Genomic DNA, 13,120 nt, shown 5'->3' on the forward strand with positions numbered 1-13,120 from the left:
TTAAATAGATGTTTTCTGGCTTGTTTGGGCTACTTCCAGTTTGTATTTCTATCACATTGATATGCATTTTTGTGTAGTTCATGATGACAATGATCTCCACAACCACATTTTCCAGTTTTATTTTACAAGGGAGCATGAGACATTAAAAAACAAAACAAAACAAAACAAAAACAAAAACAAACAAACAAACAAACAAACAAAAACCAGCTGTTTGGTATGTGCTACAACTTCCTTGAGTTCAGCTCATTCCTCTGAAGAGATCACTAAAAATCTACAAACCACTTGCATCCATCACTGTGGTGCGTGCCTCTGTGAGGAGCTGCACTCGTGCTGGTGCTATTGTGGCTGTGGGTAGCATGGATCAGTGGTGGTGGGAACTTACTTACGCCTGTGTTGCTGCTGAAAAGCTGTTTGTGAAACCAGACCATCACATGTGGCAGCAGAGATGCTTTGCTCTGCCTTTCTAGCTGTTTTTCAGCTGGCTCAGCTTAGCTAGTTAATGTCCTCTATGCATGAATAGGTGTGCTGGCATGCTGGAGAATAGTGGGGTGGGAGGGCAGCAGTGTGCTGCCAGAGGGATGGGAAAGCTGCAACCACTCAGGTTGCTTCTGCAGACACAGACATATGCTGCAATAAGAGTGTACTGCCAAAAAAAAAAAAAAAAAAAAAAAAAAAAAAACCTTCCCAAGTGCTGGCAGAAGTGCAGATTTTTAGTTTTTGTATCCTGTAAGACATTTCACAAATGCTTATGTATCATCAACCCCCACATATGTATACACATTTACATCATAAAAATCTCTGTGTTCAAACATGTTTTTTCATCCTTTGTGCCTCATAGAAGAGGATTTTTTGTACTACTTGCAATGTGAATAACTCATTAAATTGATCAGTATTGTATCACTTTCACTCAGAAGCCTGAAATAGCTCTGAATGGAAAGCTTTCATTTTCAGCTATTTTTTTACTAGAGCTGGGATATTTGTACTGTGGCCATTGTACTGAAATCCGATTAGCATACAATTCTCTAACTTCTTCACATCCTTCACATTCCCAGAAAAAAAAAAAAAAAAAAGAAAAAAGAAAAAAAAAAAAAAAAAAAAAAAAAAAACAGAAACGTAATTTCAAAAACCTCCAAAGTTTATCATTTGTTTGTGAGTATGAAATCTAGGGTATTAGGTGCAGACTTAGTGCTGAGGCTGTGATACATTTTTGACTGCAATGACCAGTAAAGTCTTTTGAAGGGTTTGAGCATTTTTCCTTTTCTCTCTTCTTTACTGCTCATTGTTTTATTCATGTACTTTGCAGAAACTGGAATGCAGCCAGTTTGTTACAGATAGTGCTATATTATTACTCTTCTCACTGTTTCACAAATTATATGGTTTTTTCTTCAGAAAGGAGGGAGGCAGGAGGAGTCTTTCTGGCACACTTTGATTCTAATATTCTTTTTTTTTTTTTCTCCTCCATTTGTGTGGGAAGGACACATGATCCTCAACCTCACAGGCCTTGTGAATCTCACAGTACCTCACTCTGTGGGGAGAAGCATCATATATTACTCTGACTGTACACAAACCAGAACCATTGCAATGCCTATACAAATGTACGCATATCGTGTATAAAATAATTGTTGACAAAAACAGCTGTTAATAGTGGTCTTAAAAAAAATAAAAATGAAAAAGAGAAAATACCATCAATAGAGAGTGGCACTCAGCAAGCATCACAAAGTTGGAAAGTTGGAATAATATAGGCAGCTATCAAACAATCACCCTTCCCCTAGCTTTTTCTGATACGACATAAACCCCAACTACTACTATTTGAGTCATGCATAGCTAAACTTATTCAACATCTTTGACATGTGTTATAAAGGAGGGAACCAAACTGAACACTATTTTTGACAGACTTGAAATTTTATTATTTTCAAAGAGCAATGCATCAGTGATAAAGGAAGAAGTTGATTTTGCAAAGAGAATTGGGTAATAGGGAGGAAAACTTCAGAGATCTGAAAAAAAAAAAAAAAAAAGAAAAAAAGAAAACAAAAGTGGGGGAAAAAAAAGAGAAGCAAGCAAGAATGAGAGGTAGAGAGTAGCAATTATGTCTAAGAAATAATTAAACAAACAAACAAACAAACAAACAAAAACCTTACACATCATTACGCACTGTTTCTCCTGTGGGTTTATATTCAACACATATCCAGCAGCCAAAAAGTAAAGTTCAGCCTTTTTTTCTGCCTCATCTGCACAGATCTAGCTGTTTCTTCATTTGAATCCAGGAGCTGAGCAGCTGAACTACATAAGGGGAAAAAAAGAGAAAAAAGTAGTTCACATTGTGGCCATTTGAACACGATTGCTGCAGCAAATGGGAGGGAGAGGTAGAGGATCTGAGAAGTACACAGGCGGTGATTGTGACCCAGGAGGTACAAATATAATTTCCTGAGGGAGGATTATGAAGTTTATGCTGGCTGAAGAGACATACTATTATCCTGGAAGCCAAGTTCCTTCTGCACAATATTTAAGAGGAGCCAAGGAGTAAACATGCAGGATTTCAATTCCGCTTCTCATCCAAGGTTGTATCATTAACAACTCTGAAGGATACCCAAACCTACAAGTTCGAGGTGCTGAGTTGCAGAACCACAGAATAGTTAGGGCTTGGAATGAGGAACCTCTGGAGGCCATCTGGTCCAAACCCCAGGCCAAGCACAGACACACAGAGCAGGTTGCCCAGGACCATGTCGAGGCAGCTTTTGAAGAATGTGAATGAATGGATTGGGATATGATAGTAAAGGTAACATGTCAGGTGTCAAGGACAACCTACTTAAACGACCTAGGACAGGTCAGATGGATAAAAACTGTTATCAGTTCTGGAGAAGGGTGCTAGCTGGAATTGTCATCTGGGGAGAGGGAACTGGGGACAGAGCTCCCAAGTTAGCTGGGAAAAGGAAGCATTATCTGGGAAGCTCATGGGAAGAGTTATGCAAGTATACAGCTACAGGCCTGTATTTTTCTCAGCAAAAGAGAATGAAAATTCTGACACAATGAGTTGGAAACCAGGTTCACCTTAAACTTTTCAGGTAAAATTCTTCTAATAAAGCTTCTCATCTTCCTGCTTTGGAGGAAACTTGCTGAGAAGGAAAGAGGAAAATGGACATTATTTTTCTCAAAGACAACACTTGTTTTATTTAGAGTACATTATATGAGTTTACAAGACAGTAAACTGTAGTTTGGGTTCATCTATTAATACCAATGAGTGAACTTCCTAATTATTTACACAAACTGTCTTGGGAATACTGGACATGGAAACTAGTCACTGCGGATGAGCATTCCCTCCCTTTTAAGATACTTTAATGACTGTTACTTTTTTTTTCCCGCTTCTGATTGTGAAATTAATATGGGATTTCCCTCGTCTAAGCCTACCCATTTCCAGACTAATTTCTTCCTGTCTATTTTTGTGTATTTTTTTCTTGTGTTTCCATCACTTATAGCTTTATTTGTCCTTTATTCCCCCTTAGTTCTCACTTGATGATGATTAATAGACAGCAATGATGTTGCCTCTCAGCCTTCATTTTGGCAAGTACAATATGTCCAGCACTTCCATTTGCTTCCTGTGCAATGGGCTCTTGAGTCTCCTATTTGTTTAGAAATGCATCTGTGCACCTACTCCAGGCTCAAAGGATACATGACTGGGATAATGTAAGATATAAATGGTATTATAGTTGAGGCCATTATTGCCTTTAAGTACACATGTTAATGCTTTTCTGCCCCTGCAGGAGAGATCTTTCCTGATGCCTCCTACAGTCCTATCTTGTTTGTATTGTGGCTGTACCACCATTCTATGACTATCTTCACCAGTACCCCAGGTTTATTCCCTCCCCTCTGGTGAAGCCATATATATTCTCTTTGAATTGTTTATCTTGTCCTGTATAGAGCTGTTACTTCCTTGAGACAACACATTCAGAAAACTTGAGACAACACATTCAGTACAACACATTCCTTGCCTCTTCTGCTCCCCACTAAAAGCACTTTTTGATACTGTCTGTATTTACTCTTTAGTTCCTTTTAAATCATAAGGTCAAGGTGGAGTCATTGTTGTCTCATCCAGGCATTGCTTTTGATAGAGATTTATTTTCCCATAAAAGCTCCTTTTCCTTAACTCACTCTTTCTTCCCCATTTTCTGTTGCTACTTCTTTCTGTGATTGTGTTCTCAATCAAAAGTAGTGGCTCTCTAACCTTGTTCTTGAGCATCATTGTATCATCCACAAGATCAACACCTTGAAAAAATTCTCCCCTCTTCCTGCCTTCCCCCAAATAAATAAATAAATGAATAAATAAATTGTGTAACACGTTATGGTCTCACTGCTACTGGTTCTACTTTCATCATCACAAAGAGCTCTGATCCTACCCAGGTTTTCTAGTAGTAGGCTCATCAGCTATACTGTTTAAAATCTACAGGAATTTTATCTCCAAAAGAACAATGGTGGAAGAGGAAAGCAGAGGGCTGCTGGACCACAAGCACAGTTGCTACCTGTCTAGAAAGTCATCAAGGTCAAAGAAATAGCAACTGGAGTTAGTGATCCATTTCAACCCTATGACATACCTGCACCTCCATGCTGTTGCATAACAGGTTGTATCTTAGATATGCGTAGATCAGTCTGTACCATCTCCCTTTCCAGAGACAGTATTCACTTGTTATCTAGCTTCTCTCCCACAAGTGATGGAAGAGTTCAGCCAATGCTTACAAAACAGCCCCACCTCTTTCCTGCAGACAATGGTGACCATTTTAACTGACCCCTTTGCATCATACATTATACATGGTGCAAAGTGCTCATTAATCTTCTCTAAGTTAGCATCTGTGGTCTACAAAGGAGGTAGAGTTTGCATGTGAATTCAGTGGCACTGGAGATGTTACTGCATCCTACATATGTGAGAGCATCAAATTATGATAAGTGATGCCAGTATAACATTCTGTATCAGCCTGCAAAGAGAAGGGCAATCCTTCCTGCAGGCATGGGGTTAGCTGGCTTTTGCAGTTGGAGCATCATCCAACATGTGCATCCATCATGTGCATCTGCTTGTGGTGCATTTCAGATCCTGCAGTCAGCTAAGACATTTCTCCTTCAAAATTCAAGAGTATACCAGAACTTGTATTCCATTTTCTCATATAGGAGCCATCACTGTTTATTTTTTTTTATTATTTTATTATTTTTTTTTTTTTCCTTAAGCTCCCCTTCTTTTCATGCTTTCTGAAAAGAACATAGAGCAAACTCTTGCTCTGACTTTTGATAGCATTGATTTCACTAATTGCAAATGTCAGTACACAGATTATCCATTGTGGATTATATGTGAATTCACAGATTATCCTATGAATTATCCATTAACCTGCTCTCAGTCCTTCCTGACAACTCTCTGAGGTAGCAGTCTTGCTTTCACCTGTACCTCCTTCCATTGAAATGGCTTGGATCAAAAGGTTGAGGTTCCCCCACAGCCAGGAAATCTGTATGCATATTTCTCTTCAGCTAGCTTCATGTGGTTTGGAATTTTTCAGTATACTATTCTAGACCACAGATAGAGATAAAGAGCTATTAACAATACCACTTCTTGTTCTTCTTTTGTAGGTGTCTCATCACAAGTCATTCCATTGTGGCTAATATTCTTCATAACCTCTTCAACTAATCAAACCTCCTTCATCTCCAAGCTTGTGGATCTGCAACAATTTTATATTTTCTTGTGATTTTTCACATCTTACATTTGCTTTGTCAAATCAAGGATGCACCAAGTGTTGAAAATCTGCTCCTTCATAAATGACAGACAGTCATTCCTTCCTCAAACTCCTAAGAATCCAATCGATTCAATACAGAGATATCCAATACAGAACCATTTCAAACAAAAGTACACATCAAAACATGGACTGTAGTTATGAAAACAAACATAGATAATTGTCATTTCTGAGACCATGTTCACTCTTGAAAATGATTACTACAAATGTTTTGAAGGTTTTGTACCTAGGACCATTTGCTGTTTTTCTGAAACTCAGAATATTTTCATCATTTCTAGGGCAAGTTAAGATTACTTAAAATTCTAAAAAGTCACAGTTATAACAATTAATTTCTAATGACCTGTTTCTTTCTGACATTAAATTGTAGAGCTTAGCCAATCTGTTTGAATGACGTCAAATGAGGAGGATTTCAGGAGGTTCATGCTAATCACATTGTAATATTTAACCTCATTTGAAAGCAAATAGGAACTCTTGCTTTAATATTAAACTTTCCAGCATAGACAAACAGCTGGTTGTAAGCTCTTTGTGCTTTGTTAGAACAAGAGGTCTCAGCTGTTCCTCTAAAGTTCACTTTTAAATTGCTTTTGATAAAACTGATGAAGTCTTACAGCCAAGCCTGAAGACCTGACTTTGCTCCTGCTGCCAATGACTAGTAAGCATCTGTGGGAACACAATGTGCTTCCCTGTCTTCCTCAGCATAAAATTAAAGATTTAGAAAAAGGTAAATTACACAAGTGAACAGAGTAATCCTCACTTTTACTGAAGGAGTGCAACACCTTTCACACAGACTATGTCATACATCATATGTCTGAGCCTTGTTTTGAAGGACTTGTGTCAAGGCATATGTCTTGCTTTAATTCCTTGCTCAAAATCATATTTAAATCTCAATTTAAAGCAAGGAAGCTTAACCTTAAGAAAGCTGTTTTCTGTGTGAATAAAATTATGTAGTAGGAGTGGAATTTTTTATTTTATTTTTTTTAAATTGAATATAGGCTTTGAAAGGAAAAATAATGCTTTCACTTTTTCTCCCCTAGAACATTTTATCTCTGTGTTGTTTTGAAGTGTCATGAAACAATAATCAGCTAATTATATGTGATAGTACTGCTTTCTTTTCTTACCTGTTGATTACCTATCAATACCTGATTAGAGGTCAGCCATATCTTGTGTATGTAATGATGAATCCTTGAGACAAACCTGTCAGTTGGCATACCATCTCTGGTTTCACCACATGAAGAAGAGGAAGCTTCTCTCCCATGCCATGGATCTTTGTTAAGCAGAGCTGTAAAAGAGTTTCCTACTAAAAAGACATGCAAGTGCTGCCCCCAGGACGCCATGATGTAGCAGAGTTGGTAAAGATCAAAATGGAAATGGTCGCTCTACAAACCCTTTGACTCACACCACACGTTCAGTCACCATTTTACCTGTGGCTGTAGCCCTGAGTTTGGTGAGGTCTTGGTGTTTTATAAGCTTTCCTTTTTAGTGTGCATGTGACAATTTTTAACCCTTAATTCTACAGAAAGAGACATGATATCTCTGGCTTGATAATAGTGTGTATGCTGTTCACAGCTTTCCCAGGCTCTTGGGTATCATGGAAGATGTGATATTTTAAAGACGTGAACATTGGGCAAACACAGCATGCCTGTATTTCCACTGGTACATTCTTTCTTTGTAATTTTTCCTGACAGAAGAACATAAACCTACATATTATCTTTATATATATACTTCTGTATGTATGTGTATATATATATGTATGTATATATTTATTACTTTAACATACTATATATGTATATGGAAGTCGAGTTTTGTGGTTTTTTTTTGGCAGCAATAAATGGAAAAAGAAACCACCACATAGGCTGAGAAGTCCTCTTCTCTTCTCTTCTCTTCTCTTCTCTTCTCTTCTCTTCTCTTCTCTTCTCTTCTCTTCTCTTCTCTTCTCTTCTCTTCTCTTCTCTTCTCTTCTCTTCTCTTCTCTTCTCTTCTCTTCTCTTCTCTTCTCTTCTCTTCTCTTCTCTTCTCTTCTTCTCTTCTCTTCTCTTCTCTTCTCTTCTCTTCTCTTCTCTTCTCTTCTCTTCTCTTCTCTTCTCTTCTCTTCTCTTCTCTTCTCTTCTCTTCTCTTCTCTTCTCTTCTCTTCTCTTCTCTTCTCTTCTCTTCTCTTCTCTTCTCTTCTCTTCTCTTCTCTTCTCTTCTCTTCTTTTTTTTTTAAAGAAATTTTGCTAAATTTATTAACAGTGAGTTAAGGCAGAGATACTTTCACATTATTTAGGAAACTATCTCCTCTTGTGTGTGATCTTCCTGACTAAGCACCCCAAAACAACACTGTAAACTATTAAAATGTTATCACAACTATGTATTGCTTGAAATTTTTGCACCAATTCTTCCACAGGATTTGGAGTCTGGTAAGTAGGTAAGTAATCTCAATTTTCATTCTTTCGGTAAATAATCAAAACAGAATTTCTGACCGTAAAATTTGGGAAGAATATCTGGAAAATCTAAATACATGAGTTACAAGAAAATAACAACAACAAAAAAAATGGAGTATAAGTTAAAACTCAAGATTTCTCGGTGTCTTAAAACTTTGTGTCTAACTTCTGCTTATTAGTCACCCTATTGTTCTGCCCCATTCTGGTGTAGGCTATTTTCAACAGTTTTAGGAAATTTCTCAGTAAAAATCCTGCACTTGCTACTCTCAATCAAATCATTTCATGCCTGCTTCTTTAGATTTTTTGTAGAATAAATTTAACTCAATTACTTCAGTTCAGTCATATGTTCATGATTAACATCTCGATCTCATAAGGCTACAATATCTTCAAAGAAAAAAAGTAGCCCTGATTGGGTTCACAATTCTAGGTTTGCACAGATATCATCAAATTCACAGGCTAGGAACAGGTCTGTGAAATCTGATTTTGACGTTCGAATTGCCTCTGCTCTCATTCACTCTTAAACTTTCATATGTTCTCAAAGCCATTGTAATTAGTTGCAGGTATGATTTGGAAAGGAGACAGCATCTGCAGAGGTTGAAGTCATTTCCCATGCCCTAAAATGTAAATTTTAATCAAAACTAGAACTGATAAATAAAGGTCTATTGGCAAAATTGCACTGAATTACTGATAAGGATGTGCAATGTTCCTTGAGTCATTCCTTACCAATACATCATGTCAGCCAAGGTTAATAGAAGGGGAAGAATAAAACTGGTTTGAATTCTGAGCTTTCACTTCATAAAAAATAACACATTTAAGACTAGAACAAAACTGATAGTTTTGAAGTTTCTGGTAAAATATCACTTTTTACTAGCAGCACTATATGTGACTTGTAATGTGATATTATCTTTGTGCAGAATAGTCAGAGTTGTTAGTGTCACTGATAATCATCAGCCTTGGGCAAAGGGGGAGTTGAGCAGCTTTCTCCTGCTCATCTCTAGAAAGACCTTAGGGTGTCTTCCAAACCAGGCCATTCTATGATTCTATGATTCCACGATTCTAAGATAATGAGCTTAGTGAAGCACATGCTAAACATATGACTATAGTTCTCAACTCTCCACCCAAATCAAGATAAATGCTACACAATGGGAGGGAACAGAAAAGGCTAGGATATAAAGGAAAAGAGGAAAGTGTAGAAACTGTTAGTGTTAGGAAAAGAGAATTAGAAAAAAAGAAGAATGGGGGTTAGAAAGAATAAATTTGAGACCTAGAAGACACAGCCAATGCTCTGTGCTCTTTATCCTCCACCAAGACAGAGATACCTTCTTGGTAAGCTTTGTGCCTTCACTTTTTGGTAAGGAGTACCCAGGACAGCATTTTTCTAGTGTTATTATCATATATCAGCACTATTGTAGTAATGTATTTATTTATCAACAGTAATTTTCAATCTGCTATATCTGTTGCCTTATTAAATACTCACAACTTTGCAAAACTGTCTTAGCAAAAGTCGTTAGCAGGGCTCTGAAAAAGGTAGATGTTTGACTCTGATAAGCCATTTATCATGAAGTATTTTTATCATACAGTATCATTTCATATACAACTGCTTCTGCTGTATTCTACATATTTCAATTAAAATTTCCATATAAGTTTTCCTTTTAAAAATTTCTGTTATAAAGAATGTCCATTTAAGAATATTAATAACAATTATGTTCGTGTTACACAAGTTTTATTAAAATCTGTATGATTTCATAACTTTCTTTTTGAGTAGCACAATTCTAGCAACTGGTTTATGTGAAAACTGCCTTACAGGTTTCAACAGGATACAGGATAAGCATTGACCTTTCAAGTGAAATACTGATTGCAAAACAGACACAGTGGTCAAACCGCCCAGTGGAACATCCATTAAGTTCATTCTCAGTTGGACTTCCTAAGAAATGCTTTTTCTGTGTGTGGACTGCTACCTTTTGACCTTGGTCTTCAGCCAGTTCTACTGTGCAACCTTTATGCTGTGTTAGTTATTCCCTTTTCCCACCTGACCCTCATTAACAGCAACTTTCTTCCTGTTTTGTAAGACAAAAAGGAAATCTGTTCATCCAGCCTGATGCAGCCTAAGGTACTCATTGCCAATAAAACAGCCTAGCTGCAAAACAGTAGGGGAATAGAAAAAGACCAAGAACAACATAGAAGAAAATTTCAAGTGACAGAAAATTAGAAAATATAACAGAACACTGACTATTAAACTTATATGCATAAATTCCAGCCTCTCATCCTCTCTTCCTTCTTCCTTATATGCCTGCTATGTAAGATGCAGTACTTTGGAGTACAGTGTTATGTTCAGGGACAAGATAGCCACAGCTTGCAGACACTGAGTTGACTGATCCCTTGCAGAAACCTCCGAACTTCTACAGCTTGCAAAAATATGAAGACCTGTAAATGTGGAACAACTGGCGGATCTGCAGATTCCCCTGGCCAAGAGCTCCTTTACTACTCCTCCTTTCACTGCTGCTCCAAGTTTATCAAGCAAAGCAGTTCTTCCCCTCTGTGCAATGTGCATAGATTAGCCCCTGCCTTTGGTTCTTTTGGCAGCTATAGAGATTATTTTAACCTTTGTAACTTCTTCATTAGACATCTTTCAGAATATTTCTTCTTGACTCTAGTATAGAAAGGGCATATATCTGAACTCTTAACAGGCTTCATATAGAGCCAGAGTATTACTTCTTGACCAGCTTTTTCTATAGCAATTAACCTAGCTTATGTCCACACAGATAAGATGCTATCGTGCTCAAGTTATAAAATTAAAACATACAGATTAAAAAAAAAAAAAAAAAAAAAAAAAAAGCAAGAAGTAAGGGCTGTTTTCATCAACAGTTATTTCAGTGTGTACTATGTGGAAGATGAAAGAAAGTGTTACAGAAGATATGAATTGCAGTAATTACATAAGCTTTGGATAGCAATCATGAATAGCTAAGTGTTTCTACATGTGGATAGTCTGCAAGATCTGAAATTTCAAAAAACAACAAAAGTAAGGATGATGATTTTGCAAAGTGTGTTTAACACATTGGGAGAAAGTAAAAATTATACTCGAAAAATACCATTGTAAATTCATCTGGATCTGCTAGCCTGTGGGGGAAAACAAATTGAAGGAAGAACATCCATTAGTATTTGGAACAAGGAAGTACGAAGTAAAGGCGGTCCGGGAAATGGCCCTGAGCATGGTTTGGCCCCTCCTGGGCGAGGCGACCTCTGCTTTCATCTGTCACAACTGCTGGAATGCCTTTGGGAGAATTGAGTCTGTACAACCAGTGGCTGAAAAAGAAAGATACAAATGAAGAGCTCTAAAGATGGAGAGCCTAGTTTTTGTCTCCATTACGATGCTGAGCCTTAAGGATGAAGCATTACCTCAATAGTTTCACTAGTGAAGCACAGCAAAGCACCATGACACATATCTATTATGTTTTGAAGGTGTTTAATTGCCTAAATAAGATGTTTAATTAATTAAAGTGTTTAATTAAACAACTGGATTATATAATTAACCTTGCAACAACAAATGGCTCAGTTTCTTTTATAGATGAAAGGTGTCTAGAATCCTAAGCTCCAATTTTATTGAAAATTATGCTCTCATGAGAGAAAATAACTAAAATGAAGATTGAAATGATACAAATTCTTGATTGTTCAGCCTTTTATATACCCTTTCAAAATAGAGGCCACGTCTCTGGAAATTTTTTTAAGGTGGTTTATTAGCTGGGACAGATAACAACACTGATGCAATAGCTTCTATCTTACTGCTTGATATAAAGTACTGCATCCTGAACATGATGTTCATTTCGTGAAGTTTTTACCACATTGCAGTGGAACTTTCTTGTCCTTCCCCACACAGTGTGAACCAACTTTCACAGCCACGAGAGAGTACCTGTGTGATAACTGTGGCTGTGGTGGTGGGCACTGACAGCTCTGCAAGGGAGGCACAGTCTTCTGAAAGCAACTGGAGCAGGGATAAGCTTTCACCTTACAAATCCTAGCCAGATGTGTCTGCAGAAAGACATCAAGTCAGTAGTTCTTGAGTCTTACGTGATGGCAACTCCTGCCTGGGCACATGGCTGAATGTGAAAGGTGCACACATCTGTGCAAGTTATCTAGGCACCACCTCCCAGCTGAGCATGCAGCTGCAAGCAATGCATGCTTGCGTAACCCACCCTTTCCTCCTGGTGTACCAGTTCGAGGAGATGCTCAGACCTGTAGTAGAAACACAGAGCATACAGGTGCTCAGTTAGCTTCTCCATCCCTATGTGCTGTCAGTTTGACAAACCACAGCAACTCCATGACATCCTTCAGTGTCGCCTTGTCTTGATAAGACCAAGGCAGCAAGCAAGGTGATAGCTTCTCTTTGTGTAGCTCCGCAGACAGAACAGAGTGCAGCAGGTGTTGTCTCGGAATGTCCATTTCCCTCTCATGTCAAAGTCTGGATAAATATGGCATGAGTATGTCCAGATATGGATCTGTCACACAACCTCTCTATCATAGAATTAAAGAATGGCTTGGGCTGGAAGGGTCCTTAAAGATAATTTAGTTCCTATCCCCCTGCCATAGGCAGGGACACCTTCCACTAGGCCAGGTTGCTCAGGACCTTGTCCAACATGGTCTTGGGCACCCCCAAGGATGGGGCATCCACAGCTTCTCTGGCAACTTGTTCCAGTGCCTCACCACCTTCTGAGTGAATAATTTCCTCCTAACATCTGATCTAAATCTCCCCTCTTTTAGTTTAAAACCATTCTCCTTTAATATCTTAAGGAGCAAAAAGTTACTGTCTATCTTTTTTATAAGCCCCTTTTAAGTACTGAAAAGCTGCAATGAGGTCACCCCTGAGCCTTCTCTTCTTTAGGCTAGACAGTCCCAACTTTCTCAGCCTTTTTTCACAGGAGAGGTGCTCCAACTTCTGA

Source organism: Aythya ferina (genome assembly GCF_964211825.1).
Source record: "Aythya ferina genome assembly, chromosome: Z".
Lineage (NCBI taxonomy): Eukaryota > Metazoa > Chordata > Aves > Anseriformes > Anatidae > Aythya > Aythya ferina.